We start from the raw sequence: 6000 nt of genomic DNA, 5'->3' as shown, positions 1-6000 counted from the left end.
AGGATTCAAATATCATGTGGAAAGAATGGATTTAAACTTGCTGAATATAAAGATTGAATTTCAAGTCGTAAGTTTAGTTAATTGCATATAGTATTAGTTTAGAACTTAAGATGTTAGCACTACGTGTACTGTACATATTCTGATATTATTAAAAATAAAAAGTTGAACTGCAAAAAAAGGGAGCAAGTCACTTTCCCTCCCTGAACCTCAGTTTCCTTCTCTATAAAATGAAGGGGCTGGACTCCATGGCCTCTGAAGTCTTTTCCAGCTCTAGATCTAGGATTCTGTGTGTAGCAACAGAGCACATGATAATGTATCATCTTTAATGAAATTTCCACTAAGGAAATCATACCCCTAACTGTTATTGAACAGTTTTACAGGGCCAAGGGCTTTGGAAGCAAAATCTTCAGTAGTAATACACTTCAGCATCCATAGAAGCAGATATCAGGCTGCATCTTCACAAACCTTGTTTTCTAAAATGAGAGCAGTGAAGGCTGGACTAAAAAAATAGTCCATGGTCAGGAGGATGCTATCACTCTCAGGGCTTTTGGGCTTTCCTGTTCATTGGTGGCAGTCAATAGGTAGTGTGATGAAAGTAGGCCCTTTTCCCACAGTGCTTTCGCCTCTCCATAATAGTTGTGGGGCCTGGAATGCAAAAGGAAAGATAACAAGTATTTGTTATACATCTACTATGTGTGCTAAATGCTTTTATAAATATTCTCTCATTCAATCTTCATAACAGCCCTGGGGCTTTTATGATCCCCATTTTACAAATGAGGAAGCTGAGGTAGATGGAGGTGAAGTGATGTGACCAGGATCACACAAACTAGTAATCTGAAGCTGAATTTGAACTCGGGTCTTCCTAAATTTAGACCCAGTCCTTTATCCACTGAACTACCAAATTGCCTCAGTCATTATGGTAAAGGGCTCTATGCCAGTGAACTCACCAGTCTAGAACAAAACAAAAAATCCTTAGCACTTTGTGGCATGGGGGATAGAATGCTGGAAATAGAGTCAAGAAGATATGAATTCCAGTTTCCACTCTGCCATTTATTAGTTGTGTTTGATTCATCTTTCTGATTCTCAGGCAACTCTCCAAAAATCTAAGCTGTAGATGAGTTGTCATTTGTTTTAGGAAAAGGGATCCCCCCGCAAACAAAATCATAGATCCTGGAAGTAGTACCTCATTTATATCCTCATATGATAGAATTCCACCTTTCACATATCTATTTAATATATATACACACATATGTATGTATACACATATACATACACATATGTATAACTGTATATATGTTGTGTTACACTGTGTATATATATTTTATTGTGATATGTGTGTATTTTATTGTGATTTGTATGTGTGTATGAGTATATGTATATGGTTTATTGTGATGTATATGTGTGTGTATGTGTATATATTTTGTTGTAATATGTATGTGTGTGTTTTATTGAGATTTGTATGTATCTATTTTGTTGTGATATGTATATATGTTGTATGTGTATATATTTTGTTGTAGTTTCCTGACTTAAACTGTAATGATAAGGATTTTTTAAAGAATTTCTTGTTGAAGTATCTCTGATGAAAAGGCCAGAGCTGAGCAGAAACTTTGAAGTACAAATACAAGAACAGAGACAATAAAAAGGTAATGCAAGTGAGCCATTGGAAAAAATGCTACAGGTATTCTAATACAACCATCCCCTGAAAACTGTAATATCAGCAGTGAATTATAAACAAATTCAAATGAAAAGGAGAGTCTGGGTGTGATTTTTGTTATGTTCTGATAGACTTAAAAATGAAAGGAAAAAGAAGAAAAAATAATATACTAGAGAAGAAAAAGGAGAGGAATTTATTATCTTATGCATCCTGGTGTGAGGTTTAAGTAGAAGTCTATAAAAATGAGGAAGGGGTGGGGAGATCAGGCATCACTTGAACTTCATTTTGAACTGATGCAGAGTGAAAGGAGCAGAACAGGAAGAACAATTCATAGTATTGCAACATTATAAAAACTAGCTGGAAAGACAGAAGAACTCTGATAAATTCAAGGATCAATCATAATTCCAAAAGACTGATGATTTAAGTGCTACCCCCTACTAATAGAAAAGTGTTGGACTCGATATACAGAGTAAGACACATTTTTTAACATGGCCAATGTAGTGTCCCAAAAAAGGGGGGTGGGGAGGGGAGATAGAAGAGAAGTGATGGGAGGAAGAGAAGTTAGATGCTTGTTAATTAGGGTGTGTGTGTGTGTGTGTGTGTGTGTGTGTGTGTGTGTGTGTGTGTGATGTATAAACACACACACACACACACACATATATATATATATATATATATATATATATAAAATTAAAATTCTTTCTTGTTGATAAAATGAAAATAAATGGAATTTTCTCTATAAAGAAAATTGACCCTGGACTAGAGCTAATAAAATGTCACTCCTTTCCTTCTTTGATAGGCTGTGGGAGAAGAATGGTTGTGTTGGTTGATTTTGCTGAACTTCTTTCTTTCTTTTTGTTGAAGAAATTTGTTACGAGATGGAACTCTGGGTAGGGGAGTGAGGGACAAACATATTCAAAAATAAATACAAATCAATGATGTCAATATGGTTTTTAGAGTTATTTGAGTACTTTAAAGCTGAGTATCAGTATTCCTGATGTGGGACAGGAAAAGGTCATTGGACTTTGAGTCAGGAGATCTGGATTTGAATCTTGGCTCTGCCACTTACAGCCTGACCTTAGGCAAGTCACTTACTTTTCCTGGATCTCAGTTTCTCCACCCCTAAAATGGGAATGGTGAATATGTAAGTTAAATTAATTTAGTTATGAAATTTTGTGACTATGTTTCAGCTAAAAAAATTCAAAACAATCAATTCAATACTCTTTTTCAAAGCAGCTTTGTTGTTCCAGTGATAGGTCTGACAGGAAAGGAATGGATCAAGTGAAACAGGAACTTCAACAAACCACTCGAAGTGTCTGATATGTCAAATCCACTTCATTCTTCTTCTGCAGTAACTTCTCACTAAGTGGCAATGAAAGTTTTGAAAAAAAGTAGTAGTTATGCAACTAACAATCTAGGTAGATATAAGAACTAGAAGTGAACAAATAGCCATTTCTTTTAATTCAAGTTTTACTGTAACTCTTCAGTTTAACAAAACCTCAAGATTTTGTTACCAGTTCAGACTGGTTTTTTCCAGTAACTCATGAATATGGAGGTTCTCTTAACTAGGAAAGAATTTAGTTCATCCCCACTTACCCATCCTCTGTGGTTCTTGTATATACCCTCTTACATACCCCCACCCACCGAGGAGGCTAGAGATCTTGTCCCAGGTCTTTTTACATTCCATGAGTATATAGTATTAGGGCTGCCCACTGACCAGCGACCATTTCACCTCTATCACCTTTTCAGATTGTTCATTCCCTCTTAACTATAGAGGGAATATAGCAAGTTTATTTGAATCTAAAGGATGATGCTGACTGATCTACATTTCTATATAAAATACTAATGAGTAAAAGGAACTTAACCCTTCCTGTTCTCTCCTCCCTTTTGGAAGGAGAAGAGCTGAATCGACCTAGGACTTGGACATGTCGGTCCAACTTGTTTTTTCCTTTGGTCCTTTCTTTTCCCATATCAGAAACTGAAGATTTGATTAGTATATCTTGTTAAAGAGCTAGCTCACTTTTAGTATATGGATATTATCATTCTCAGGTCCACATAGCCCCTTCCACTGCTATTTTGTGGAGTTTATATTCGATGTAAAATTAATTGATATTTGTAAAAATAAAATATTGTAAAATAGCTTAGAGACTGCAGTTAGGAAAATATCTGACATTCAAACAGTAATTTGAGTCTCTGTCCTCATTTAGAATTTTGTCTAACTATATATAGGTAACCCCTGGCTTATTATGTTTGAGACAATATTAGGAAACTAGAAGAGTAGAGTATGTAGCAGAATCTGTTACTGGACAAGCATATGGAGGGGAGGTTGGGGAAAGAGAAGACTTTTTGAGGAAAGACTAGCACATAGTAGGTGTTCAGTAACTGCTTATTTCCTTACCCATTCCCTTACTGTGCTTGCCTTTCTGAGAGTTATATTTCTAGTCATGGAATCACACCGAAAGAAAATTCAGAGGTCAGCTCCCCTTCTAATGTGTCTATCCTCTCTATAATATCACAAATATGTGGGATAAAAATCCACTTAAAAATATAGAGACTCCTCTGAGCAAAAAAGAAAGTTTATTTTGGCTTTTCTCAAGAAAAGGGCACACTCCAAGTCTCACCAAGGTAGTGAAGATCAAGGAGCTGCCCCAAGGTGACAGTCAAGCAAGATTATATGGCCTAGAGCTATTCCCCCCTCCCTAGCCCCCTCTCTTCCAACTGATTGGTTAAGGTTTTCAGAGTTACAGTCTTTACACGAAAAATCTACCTGGTAACAAAAAAGAAGAATAAAATGTTTTCATAGAATATTAACTCACTATCCAGATGGTGAGGATATCAGATTTCTAATGACCTTTTGTTGTCTGTCTAAATGAATGAATGTCTGAGTAGGCAAGGTCTTCTTAGTACTTATCATCAAACAAGAGAAGGCAAGTCTACTGTTCTCCCAGTCTATCATCAAATAGATGGTTAACTAAGAATGAAAGTTCTCTTCTCTGGAAATATTCCACTGTTTCCCTCCCTAACAGAATGGGGAGGGTGTCTGAGTGAGAATGCAGGGCCTCTTTCCTTCTTCTAAGAATAGTCTAAGAGTAATAGTCTGTCTTTGTTTTGATGATTTTTAACCCTGAGAGGACTTCACTAGGAATATTAACTCTTAAGAGGGAATATTCCACTCACAAACAATTGGTTATCCAGTATCCATGTGAACACCAGTAGTGATAGAGACCTTACTACCTCACAAGCTAGCACATTCCATTTTTAGATTATTCTGAGAATTAGAAATTTCTTCCTTATGAGATAAAATCTACTGTCCCATTGTTCCTAATTCTGCCTGCTGAGGCTGAACCAAAGAGATCTGGTTCTTCCTCCATACAACAGTCATTCAAAAGCTTTAATCAATCAAGTATTTATTAAACATCTATTATGAGCCAGGTATTCTTCTGGGAACTGGGAGTAGAAAGGAAAGAAATGAAACAGACTCTGTCCTCAAGGAACTTGCATTCTATCAAAAGAGACCATAGTTAAATATTAGTGCATACAAAATTCTTGCAAAAATAAATATCTAAATACAAGAAAATTTTGGAGGAAAGGCATTAGTAGCTGGAGGAATCATGAAAGGCTTTATGTAAAGATTGGCATTTCAGCTTAGCTTTGAAGGGAACTAGGGACTCTCAGAGGCAGAAGTAAGGAGGAAGACCATTGCAGACATGGTACCCAGCATGTAAAAAGGACTGAGATAGTGTCATGTGTAAGGAAAAGCAAGAAAGACCATATGGCTAGACTGTAGAGAGGGAAAAGAGGAAGTAATATATAATAAAGCTGGAAAGACAGAGCCTTAATTGTGAAGGGCTTTAAAGGTCAAAAATTGGAGTTCTTTTCCTCCTATGGTCAATAAGGGGACACTGGAGTTCAATGAGTAGAGAAGTTACATGGTCAGAGCTGTTCTTTAGCAAAAGTCACTTTGACAACTTTGTAGAAGATAAATTAGAGAGAGGGGAGACTTGAGACAGGACATTATGAACTAGATTTGACTCAGGCCAGTCCCCAGTCATTTCAGTTTAATAATGGGACAAAATGATACGCACCAGTTGGGCCCCTAATATTTAACAAAATTAGATTTACATCATCATAACAAGGAAGAATATTCAACAGATTTGCATTGAGGAAACTACTTCTCCTGCCTTTGAATTGCCCATTCCGGTCTTATAGACATAGCTCAGAAAGAGACTTCCAAAATTAGAGCCTTTAGACCTCTGAATCATTCACATCTCAAGGACATTTTCTACCTGAGTGGGATAATTTCTGGGGAAATCCCCTCAGAGTTAAGAAAATGTTTATGTTAAGAA

Source organism: Macrotis lagotis, chromosome X (assembly GCF_037893015.1).
Source record: "Macrotis lagotis isolate mMagLag1 chromosome X, bilby.v1.9.chrom.fasta, whole genome shotgun sequence".
NCBI classification, from domain to species: domain Eukaryota; kingdom Metazoa; phylum Chordata; class Mammalia; order Peramelemorphia; family Peramelidae; genus Macrotis; species Macrotis lagotis.
This window is presented reverse-complemented; position numbering follows the sequence as displayed.